General features: G+C 41.0%; 1 long non-coding RNA gene across 1 annotated transcript; it reads left to right on the plus strand.

The window, feature by feature from the left end:
* Window positions 1-3543: 3543 nt before the first annotated feature.
* On the plus strand, window positions 3544-5709 carry LOC138354036 (uncharacterized). Its single transcript, XR_011223399.1, has 2 exons — window positions 3544-3799; window positions 4700-5709. It is a non-coding gene; the product is annotated as an uncharacterized lncRNA (long non-coding RNA).
* Window positions 5710-12254: the final 6545 nt, after the last annotated feature.

Consider the following 12254-nt stretch of genomic DNA (forward strand, 5'->3'; position numbering starts at 1 on the left):
TACTTACTAAGCCGGGAAATTACTTACTAAGCCGGGAAGTTACTTACTAAGCCGGGAAGTTACTTACTAAGCCGGGAAGTTACTTGGTGCGTAAGTAAGTACTTACTTATTTACGTTTGTGTACAACTGTCCTTTTCTTGCACGTTAGACGAGCAGTTGGTCTTAAGTTCTACCATTTTTGGATGGCCGGTTGTGTTGTAAATACTGTCTTTGTTCAGTCAGAAATGTTCCACATTTATCAGTCGGGTTCTATAAGTGCCATAAGAGGCATACAGCATACCACGTTGTCATCATAGATTACATTCTTCCCATCAACTGATAACATTGAACCTTTTAAAAAACTGGTCTGGATTAACATCTTCCATTTTTATAGACAATTTAAAGATGAATGATTGTGTGTTATCAGTTTTTTGTAAACAGGAATAACCATGCAATAAAACAAAAAACAAACTGATAACACACAATCATTCACCTTTTAAGTATTTACAAAAATGGAAGATGTTAATCGAGATAATTTCTCTCAAAAGTTCAATGTAACTTAGAAGGAACAACAGCGTCATGCTCAACAAGCCACAAAGTAGGGCAGAAAACGAGATGCTTTTTCATCCATAGGGTTAAAAACCCACAGAACCGCCTACCTGCCGAAGCCGTAACTATCAAAGTATTAATGCAGTTCAAATTTCAGTTGGAATAAACCTCGGGAGTAATGGGGGGGACCTTTGACAAGCTGCCGGCTTCCTGTCTCCGTCAAGACCACTAGAGGTGATGGTCTTCAGGTAAACTTAGGTAAATCTCATAATAATAGAACATTATGGTGAGAACATGATATACTTTGTCTCTTAGGACTGTTGGGTGCGTTCTTGATTTACTGTCGGGAATCCCGGGTTAGAATCTCGGGTGGGACACAAATGGTTGCAATTTTGGGCACCTTTCCTTTTACCTGATGCAACTATTCACCTAGCTGTAAATAAGCACCCGAGAGTTAGGTAACTGTTGTGGAGTGGCGGGGGGGGGGGGGTTCAGTTCGACCTTGGAGGAATCTCTATATAAACCTAATAAATGCTGCCCGTCTCTGGTGAAACGAATCAGTACATGGGCAAGACAGGAGACATTATGGTGTATGGTGGGTTATCTGCTTCAGTAGAGTGTATCACAACAGGGATGTGAATCAGTGTTCCCCAAGTATGGTGGGTTATCTGCTTCAGTAGAGTGTATCACAACAGGGATGTGAATCAGTGTTCCCCAAGTATGGTGGGTTATCTGCTTCAGTAGAGTGTATCACAACAGGGATGTGAATCAGTGTTCCCCAACGATGCCATAAACCATGTTAAACGTGCCAGAAAATCAGGAGATAAACAAAATCGTTTATCATCTTCCTCTTCAGATGTCAACCACTTGCATTTGTCGGTAAAGAGACGACCAGCCTTAGCGCCGCTCCAACAACCATTTGTTCCACCATTCCTTCAGCTTGTCTAGGTCTTTTTGAAGCCTCAAGCTGTTCTCCTCTGTCGTAATCCTTCTCATAATTTTGGCATCGTCCGCAAACATTGAGAGAAATGAGTCTATACCCTCCGGGAGATCATTTACATATATCAGAAACAAGATAGGACCGAGTACAGAGCCCTGTAGGACTCCACTGGTGACCACGCCAATCGGAGATCTCACCCCTCACCGTAACTCTCTGCTTCCTATTGCTTAGGTACTCCCTTATCCACTGGAGCACCTTACCAGCTACACCTGCCTGTCTCTCCAGCTTATGTACCAGCCTCTTATGCGGTACTGTGTCAAAGGCTTTCCGACAATCCAAGAGTGTGGGTGTGTGGGAAGAAGCACCTGGGCTCAAACACACACACACACACATATATAAACGGGAGGCAGGGCGTGAACAGGTTCCATATCTTTGGGCATCAGTTGGTCTCTTGTTTGTAAGGCTCGCCACACACCTTAACATGTCTCTCCCTCTCCTGATGGTCCTGCTTCTCCTTGCCTCCAGCTCCACGGCAGGTCAGCCTTCCTCACCACAGCTTACACAGGTCTCATTGTCACAAAAATGTCTCTAGAAATGTAAATGTGGAATCATTTATGATCTTGTGTACCACATATACAAGTATTATTATATGTATTATTATATGTAACACAAGTATTATTATATGTAACCAACTTCAAGTCCTTAACTCCTTAGAGGAGATACTACATATCTCCCTAGACCTGAGAGGTATAGGGTTACGAGAAAATAATCCAGGTAGATTTGATCACCACATACAAAATTATCATGGGAAAAAGACGGGAGAGACAATGCACCGACTATTTGGACTGGGCAGTAAACGAACAAGGGAACGTAGGTTGAAAACTAAGTACCCAAATGACCCTCAGGGATTTCCCAATGTTTTCGATGTGAAAATTCGACCCGTAGGCTTATACATTGAGAGCAGACATAACATCATCCCACATACAATATACAACTAAAAATATCTTAAACTTATCTTAATGTCATATTATAAAAAAATCAAATACTTTTATGTTCCTCACTTAGGGTATCTGTGAGGTATATTTATTGTGAGTGAAATTGAAATTGAAATTGAAATTGAAATAAGTTTATTGAGGTAAAATACACACAAAGGGATGAGGTAGCTCAAGCTATTCTCACCCCGTTCAGTACAACGTGTTAGTACATACATAGACACACATCACAAACAATAAACATATTACCAAACATTCTGAGAGATAAACATCTACATTTCCTCCTTCACAAGTGGTATGGTATCAGACGTACACAAATACTTTTATGACCTAGTTATACGGATAATTCAACAAAATATTACAGTCATTGTGAGTGAGGTACATGGTATGTCAACATGGTATGGCAACATGGTATGGCAACATGGTATGGCAACATGGTACATCAACCACGACCATCAGCTCCCAACAAAAATATGCTACACGTCTCATAAAGCTGATGAGTGAGATCACGTGTAATATAATCCACAGACATAAAAACCAGGGTCAAACATTCTGGCAAATTTTGGAAGAAACCGCGAATAGCTTTGCCTCGTTAATTTCTCACCTCGTTCCTCTTCCATGGCCACCTGTAGTTTACCTGTAGCAGGTTCCGAGAGTTCTTGTACTTCTCCATCCTGGCTGGACATAAATTACATCTGAGAGAACGGGCCATCTGTAGTCTTAGATTCACTCACGGCGAGACATCCGAAACAGCCACAACCTTGGCCAGACACTCCCAAGGGTATATCCTTGGGTATCCACGTACACTCACACACTCACGGACACTCACACCAATTGATTGATTGATTGATTGATGAAGATTAAGCCACCCAAGAGGTGGGACGGGCAACTCACACCGAAGTTGGGTGTTATTAAAGTCTTGTGAGGTACTACTGCAGGAGGAGCGGTGCTGAGCGGGGCATGTTTTGATGGGTACTTCGAGTGTGCCAACGGCATCTGCATCCCTGAAAACCTCCTCTGTGACGGTGTGTTCAACTGTGTCACTGGTGTCGACGAGGACAACTGTTCCCTACGTGAGTCTCTGTCCTGCTTGTTCAACACCGTCTGTGTACTTTGTTCAACACCGTCTGTGTACTCTGTTCAACACCGTCTGTACATCATCTTCTACACCCTAACATGCGCTCAACACCCCCTTGACCCTGTCATCACCTTACAGAGAAGCAGGAGACGTGTCCCGTCGGCTACTTCCAGTGCGACATGGGTGTGTGTATCCCGGAGGGTCATGTGTGCGACGGTGTGTCCAACTGTGTCACTGGGAACGATGAAAAGAACTGTGAGGGTGAGTTACCGCTGGCTATTGTTCATCTTGTTCATGTGGTATGATGTGTGGTGGTGAGTGAACTGTGAGTGTTGAACATATGTTAGGGTCTTCCAGAGGTGTTGACCACAAGTTATGGTGTACAAGAGATGATGAACACAAGTTATGGTGTTCTGGGGTACTTACCTCCATCAGTTTGCTGTACTGTATGGTAGTGTTGCTGGGTAATGAGTTGTGATGTGCACTTTATGCCCCACATGCAAGGTCTTGCACTTGTCCATTACTGAAAACATTTCCCAGTCGTCTGACCATTTGTGGGTTGTTGTTGTTGTTATAGATTCAGCTACTGGGAACAAAAAATTCCAAGTAGCACGGGCTATGGCGAACCCGTAGTGGACTTACCTGGCACAGGAGCGGGGGCATCACACATTTGTGGGGTTTATATTTTCTTTTGTACGGCCTCAGCGTCGTTTTCTTCTCACCTCACCATAGATCATCTGTGTCATCTGTAAATTAGATGATGTAGTTTGTAATATTGTCATCTATATATGTCCTAACTACAGTTCATCATGTTCTGTTCACTGTAATTACTGTTCTTTATATACTGTTCGTCCTAGCTAATGTCCATTATGATCAGTACACCCTTCCTTATGTTGAAATATTTGCCAACTTAATTTTTCACCGTCAAACAAGTCACTGTTGCATATTATTTGTATTATAATTATTAAAGGGACCTGCTGCATGGGTAACAGCTTCTCCTCCATATCAACCTACCCTGGCTTAGCGCCCTGGAGAGGCCACTCCAGACCGACAACCAGAGCCCAACTCCATAGTCTCCTGAGACTGATGGATGCCTACTACTAATTACTCTTAATTATTGTTATTATTTTTAACAAATTGTATTTCTTTCCTCCCCCCAAGAGGCCGGAGAGAGAGACAACAAGCGGGGAATATAATGAGACGTGCTGGTGAGAGAGAGGAGCCCGCCATCCATACAGCATCCACACACGAGCCTCGTCGAGCCTCTGGTCTCTATCTAGGGACAGACTGACAGACGTTCTCTTCTAAAGTATAGATATAATTTGTTTGGTCGGGGACAGGCATTCATTTACTGCTAGGTGAACAGAGGCATTAGGTAATAGGAAGCATGCCCAAATATTTCTGTCCCAATCCGTCATAAGGCCAGGCTCGAGTAACAGGTTACAAGCAGGTATATAACAGCGGCCGTCACCCAAGACGCATTCATTATTTTTAACGAATTGTATATTAAAATTGGTTTGTTCTTGTATATAAATAATTATTATTATACATAATAATTCTATGTATAGTTAGGCATAGGTTAGGTTAGGTTCTGTAGGCGATTATTTGTATCTGAAGTACGTGGGTGAAGCATTCACAGAACTGTGGTTCGAACAGAGGACGTGAGCGAAGCACTTGTTTCGGAAGTGTTCGGACGTCATCAGGTTTGAATGGCGTGTGAACCACTTTTCATTCTTATATAAACAGGCGGTTTGGCGGCTGGATTAACGAGCTTGGATCTTTGTATGCGAGGACGGGCTGTCTGAAAGCGATTATTTGTATATGAAATACGTGAGTGAAACATGTGCAGAGGTGTAATTCGAACAAAGGTCGTCAGCTTGAGAAGTGTTCGAACGTCACCAGTTGTGAGTCGGGTGTAAATGTTTCTCATTCATAAATAGGGGTTTTGGCGGTTAGATTTACGATCATTTGGGCTTTGCTGATGAAGGCAGTTTGTGTTTATGAATGAATAACGGGGTTTGTCCTGCCTTTTCAATTCACGGTTGTGAGTAGAGAACGAACCCAACTGTACTACCGAGATTCTTATAAATATATTTATAATGTTTGCCCTACAGTACCAATCCTGTGCGTAAATAAATAAAAATTGGAATTGTAAATAAAATTTAAATTATTGATTTGTTTTATTTTTGGGCGGTGTTGGGCTAATATTTCCTGCCCTGTGTGTGAGTCTGACGCGTTGTAACGAAGGCAGGTGAAGCAGAACTCTGGGATAAGGAGCCGAAGGATGAGAACGAGTAAAAGATATTAAAAATTTGGAGGAATGATACTAAAAATCGTCGCAACATTTGTATATCAAAGTTTAAGACGAATTCGGAAGTAATTAATCAGGTGATATCCATTTATCTGTACAAAATAACACAGTTAAAAACAGGCCAAAATCGGCATATAAGATACATCTGATGCCATCTGTTGGCAGAAAATGGTACTATCAGCTACCCATAACATACATCTGCTGCCATCTGTTGGCCGAAAATTGTACTATAGGCTGGCCAATAGCAGCCCATAACATACATCTGCTGCCATCTGTTGACAGAAAATGGTACTATCAGCTGGCCAATAGCAGCCCATAACATACATCTGTTGGCAGAAAATTGTACTATCAACTGGCCAATAGCAGCCCATAACATACATCTGCTGCCATCTGTTGGCCGAAAATTGTACTATAGGCTGGCCAATAGCAGCCCATAACATACATCTGATGCCATCTGTTGGCAGAAAATTGTACTATAAGCTGGCCAACAGCAGCCCATAACATACATCTGCTGTCATCTGTTGGCAGAAAATTGTACTATCAGCTGGCCAACAGCAGCCCATAACATACATCTGATGCCATCTGTTGGCAGAAAATTGTACTATCAGCTAGCCAACAGCAGCCCATAACATACATTGTCCTGCCTTTTCAATTCACGATTGTGAATTGCTCCGCTTTGCGCCATCTTTTGACAATTATTTACTGATTTAACTGACCGCTGAGCTGTGTGGACATCAAGATGGCGCAAAGCGGAGCTGCCGCGGAAAAATCGCCACCTCGGCGAAATCGTCATTTTTCGCAAAACTCAAAATCAAAACCAGCCATAGAATCGTTTTCAAAATGCTACCATTAGAATTACCGCATCGCTGGACGTTTCTTTCTGTTAACTCTTTCTTTGCTAATTTGTAAAATTAAGCCTTTTACACATATATTTACCGAGATACAGCCAATTCAAATATCAAACATATCATCATGTTTTCTCAACATATTATTAAGAAAAATGAGTTGATGAGCAAGTAATAATAATTATAATGAACCTAATAATAAATGGATATTAAAAAATTATGAATTTATTTCTTCGTCATTTATGTAGACACTTTTTTCATATCTTCAAGCCTATAACAGCCTACAATCACTGTGTAGAAAATTTCTCTGTCTACAATGACATCAGGATGTTGGATATCCACTAGAGTAAGTCCTGCCTGAATCAGGATGTTGGATATCCACTGGAGAGTCCTGCCTGAATCAGGATTTTCAATATCCAATGAAGAAAGTCCTGACAGAATCAGGCTGTTGGATATCCACTGGGGAAAGTCCTGGTTGAATCAGGATATTCCATATCCACTGGAGAGAGTCCTGCCTGAATCAAGAAGTTGGACGTCCACTGGAGAGAGTCCTGCCTGAAACAGGATGTTGGATGTCCACTGGAGAGAGTCCTGCCTGAATTAGGATGTTAGATATCCACTAGAGGGAGCCTCAATTATTCTTTTGGATATCCTTGATCCTGACGACAATGAAAGCATATCTGAGAGCTGTTGATATCCTGCACTCTGAATATTGTAGAAGGCATCGCATCTATGGATATCTGCTTTCCTTTGATATAATTATGGTATGTTGTGCCTCAGTGGGACTCCTATATACTCGTTACAGTCGCCGGATTCCTCCGCGGGTATTCTACATCCTGATTATATTGTAGGATGTCCATCATCCTGAGATATCCAATATGATTAAAATAATGAGGGCAAATTCCTCATAGTGGACATCTAGCATCATGATCAAGGCAGGACTCTCTCCAGTGGACATTAAATATCCTGATTCTGGCAGGACTGTCTCCAGTGGAGATTCAACATCCTAATTGAGGCAGAACTCTCTCCAGTTGATATCCAACATCCATATTCAACCAGGACTCTCTCTACAGTGGATATCCAACATCCTGATTCAGGCAGGACTCTCTACAGTGGATATCCAACATCCTGATTCAGGCAGGACTCTCTCCAGTGGACATCCACCATCCAGATTCAGGCAGGACTCTCTCCACTGGACATCCAACATCCTGATTCAGACAGGACTCTCTCCAGTGGATATCCAACATCCTAATGACAATGTAGACAGAAATTTTCTACAGTGATTGTAGGCTGTTATAGGCTTGAAGATATAAAAAAAGTATCTACATAAATGACGAAGAAATAAATTCATAATTTTTTAATATCCATTTATTATTAGGCTCATTATAATTATTAATACATGCTCATCAACTCATTTGTCTTAATAATATGTTGAGAAAACATGATGATATGTTGGATATTTGAATTGGCTGTATCTCGGTAAATATATGTGTAAAAGGCTTAATTTTGCAAATTAGCAAAGAAAGAGTTAACAGAAAGAAACGTCCAGAGGTGCGGTAATTCTAATGGTAGCATTTTGAAAACGATTCTATGGCTGGTTTTGATTTTGAGTTTTGCGAAAAATGACGATTTCGCCGAGGTGGCGATTTTTCCGTAGCAGCTCCGCTTTGCGCCATCTTTTGACAATTATTTACTGATTTAACTGACCGCTGAGCTGTGTGGCCGTCAAGATGGCGCAAAGCGGAGCTGCCACGGAAAAATCGCCACCTCGGCGAAATCGTCATTTTTCGCAAAACTCAAAATCAAAACCAGCCATAGAATCGTTTTCAAAATGCTACCATTAGAATTACCGCATCGCTGGACGTTTCTTTCTGTTAACTCTTTCTTTGCTAATTTGCAAAATTAAGCCTTTTACACATATATTTACCGAGATACAGCCAATTCAAATATCAAACATATCATCATGTTTTCTCAACATATTATTAAGAAAAATGAGTTGATGAGCAAGTAATAATAATTATAATGAGCCTAATAATAAATGGATATTAAAAAATTATGAATTTATTTCTTCGTCATTTATGTAGATACTTTTTTCATATCTTCAAGCCTACAACAGCCTACAATCACTGTGTAGAAAATTTCTGTCTACAATGTCATCAGGATGTTGGATATCCACTAGAGTAAGTCCTGCCTGAATTAGGATGTTGGATATCCACTGGAGAGTCCTGCCTGAATCAGGATTTTCAGTATCCACTGAAGAAAGTCCTGACAGAATCAGGCTGTTGGATATCCACTGGGGAAAGTCCTGGTTGAATCAGGATATTCCATATCCACTGGAGAGAGTCCTGCCTGAATCAGGAAGTTGGACGTCCACTGGAGAGAGTCCTACTTGAATCAGGATGTTGGACGTCCACTGGAGAGAGTCCTGCCTGAAACAGGATGTTGGATGTCCACTGGAGAGAGTCCTGCCTGAATTAGGATGTTATATATCCACTAGAGGGAGACTCAATTATTCTTTTGGATATCCTTGATCCTGACAACAATGAAAGCATATCTGAGAGCTGTTGATATCCTGCACTCTGAATATTGTAGAAGGCATTGCATCTATGGATATCTGCTTTCCTTTGATATAATTCTGGTATGTTGTGCCTCAGTGGGACTCCTATTTACTTGTTACAGCCGCCGGATTCCTCCGCGGGTAATCTACACCCTGATTATATTGTAGGATGTCTATCATCCTGAGATATCCAATATGATTAAAATAATGAGGGCAAATTCCTCATAGTGGACATCTAGCATCATGATCAAGGCAGGAATCTCTCTAGTGGACATGCAACATCCTTATTCAGGCAGGACTCTCTCCACTGGACATCCAACATCCTGATTCAGGCAGGACTCTCTTCAGTGAACATTAAACATCCTGATTCTGGCAGGACTCTTTAATTCCAGTGGAGATTCAGCATCCTGATTGAGGCAGAACTCTCTCCAGTTGATATCCAACATCCATATTCAACCAGGACTCTCTCTCCAGTGGATATCCAACATCCTGATTCTGGCAGGACTCTCTTCAGTGGACATCCAACATCCTGTTTCAGGCAGAACTCTCTTTAGTGGACGTCCAACAACCTGATTCAGGCAGGACTCTCTCCAGTGGATATCGAATATCCAGATTCAACCAGGACTCTCTCCAGTGGATATCCAACATCCCGATTCTGTCAGGACTCTCTTTTGAATATCCAACATCCTAGTTGAAGCAGGACTCACTCTAGTGGATATCCAACATCCTGATGACATTGTAGACAGAGAAATTTTCTACACAGTGATTGTAGGCTGTTATAGGCTTGAAGATATAAAAAAGTATCTACATAAATGACGAAGAAAGAAATTCATAATTTTTTAATATCCATTTATTATTAGGTTCATTATAATTATTATTACTTGCACATCAACTCATTTTGCTTAATAATATGTTGAGAAAACATGATGATATGTTTGATATTTGAACTGGCTGTATCTCGGTAAATATATGTGTAAAAGGCTTAATTTTGCAAATTAGCAAAGAAAGAGTTAACAGAAAGAAACGTCCAGAGGTGCGGTAATTCTAATGGTAGCATTTTGAAAACGATTCTATGGCTGGTTTTGATTTTGAGTTTTGTGAAAAATGACGATTTCGCCGAGGTGGCGATTTTTCCGTGGCAGCTCTGCTTTGCGCCATCTTTTGACAATTATTTACTGATTTAACTGACCGCTGAGCTGTGTGGCCGTCAAGATGGCGCAAAGCGGAGCTGCCACGGAAAAATCGCCACCTCGGCGAAATCGTCATTTTTCACAAAACTCAAAATCAAAACCAGCCATAGAATCGTTTTCAAAATGCTACCATTAGAATTACCGCACCTCTGGACGTTTCTTTCTGTTAACTCTTTCTTTGCTAATTTGCAAAATTAAGCCTTTTACACATATATTTACCGAGATACAGCCAATTCAAATATCAAACATATCATCATGTTTTATCAACATATTATTAAGAAAAATGAGTTGATGAGCAAGTAATAATAATTATAATGAGCCTAATAATAAATGGATATTAAAAAATTATGAATTTATTTCTTCCTCATTTATGTAGATACTTTTTTCATATCTTCAAGCCTATAACAACCTACAATCACTGTGTAGAAAATTTCTCTGTCTACAATGTCATCAGAATGTTGGATATCTACTAGAGTGGAGTCCCTGCCTCAACCAGGATGTTGGATATCCACTACAGCAAGGCCTGCCTGAACCAGGATGTTGGATATCCACAGGAGAGTCCTGCCTGAATCAGGATTTCAATATCCACTGAAGAAAGTCCTGACAGAATCAGGCTGTTAGATGTCCACTGGGGAAAGTCCTGGTTGAATCAGGATATTGGACGTCCACTGGAGAGAGGTCCTACTTGAATCAGGATGTTGGACGTCCACTGGAGAGTCCTGCCTGAAACAGGATGTTGGATGTCCACTGGAGAGAGTCCTGCCTGAATTAGGATGTTATATATCCACTAGAGGGAGACTCAATTATTCTTTTGGATATCCTTGATCCTGACGACAATGAAAGCATATCTGAGAGCTGTTGATATCCTGCACTCTGAATATTGTAGAAGGCATTGCATCTATGGATATCTGCTTTCCTTTGATATAATTCTGGTATGTTGTGCCTCAGTGGGACTCCTATTTACTTGTTTACAGCCGCCGGATTCCTCCGCGGGTAATCTACACCCTGATTATATTGTAGGATGTCTATCATCCTGAGATATCCAATATGATTAAAATAATGAGGGCAAATTCCTCATAGTGGACATCTAGCATCATGATCAAGGCAGGAATCTCTCTAGTGGACATGCAACATCCTTATTCAGGCAGGACTCTCTCCACTGGACATCCAACATCCTGATTCAGGCAGGACTCTCTTCAGTGAACATTAAACATCCTGATTCTGGCAGGACTCTTTAATTCCAGTGGAGATTCAGCATCCTGATTGAGGCAGAACTCTCTCCAGTTGATATCCAACATCCATATTCAACCAGGACTCTCTCTCCAGTGGATATCCAACATCCTGATTCTGGCAGGACTCTCTTCAGTGGACATCCAACATCCTGTTTCAGGCAGAACTCTCTTTAGTGGACGTCCAACAACCTGATTCAGGCAGGACTCTCTCCAGTGGATATCGAATATCCAGATTCAACCAGGACTCTCTCCAGTGGATATCCAACATCCCCGATTCTGTCAGGACTCTCTTTTGAATATCCAACATCCTGGTTGTGGCAGGACTCACTCTAGTGGATATCCAACATCCTGATGACATTGTAGACAGAGAAATTTCTACACAGTGATTGTAGGCTGTTATAGGCTTGAAGATATAAAAAAGTATCTACATAAATGACGAAGAAAGAAATTCATAATTTTTTAATATCCATTTATTATTAGGCTCATTATAATTATTATTACTTGCTCATCAACTCATTTTTCTTAATAGTATGTTGATAAAACATGATGATATGTTTGATATTTGAATTGGCTGTATCTCG

Source organism: Procambarus clarkii, chromosome 61 (genome assembly GCF_040958095.1).
Source record: "Procambarus clarkii isolate CNS0578487 chromosome 61, FALCON_Pclarkii_2.0, whole genome shotgun sequence".
Taxonomy (NCBI): Eukaryota; Metazoa; Arthropoda; class Malacostraca; order Decapoda; family Cambaridae; genus Procambarus; species Procambarus clarkii.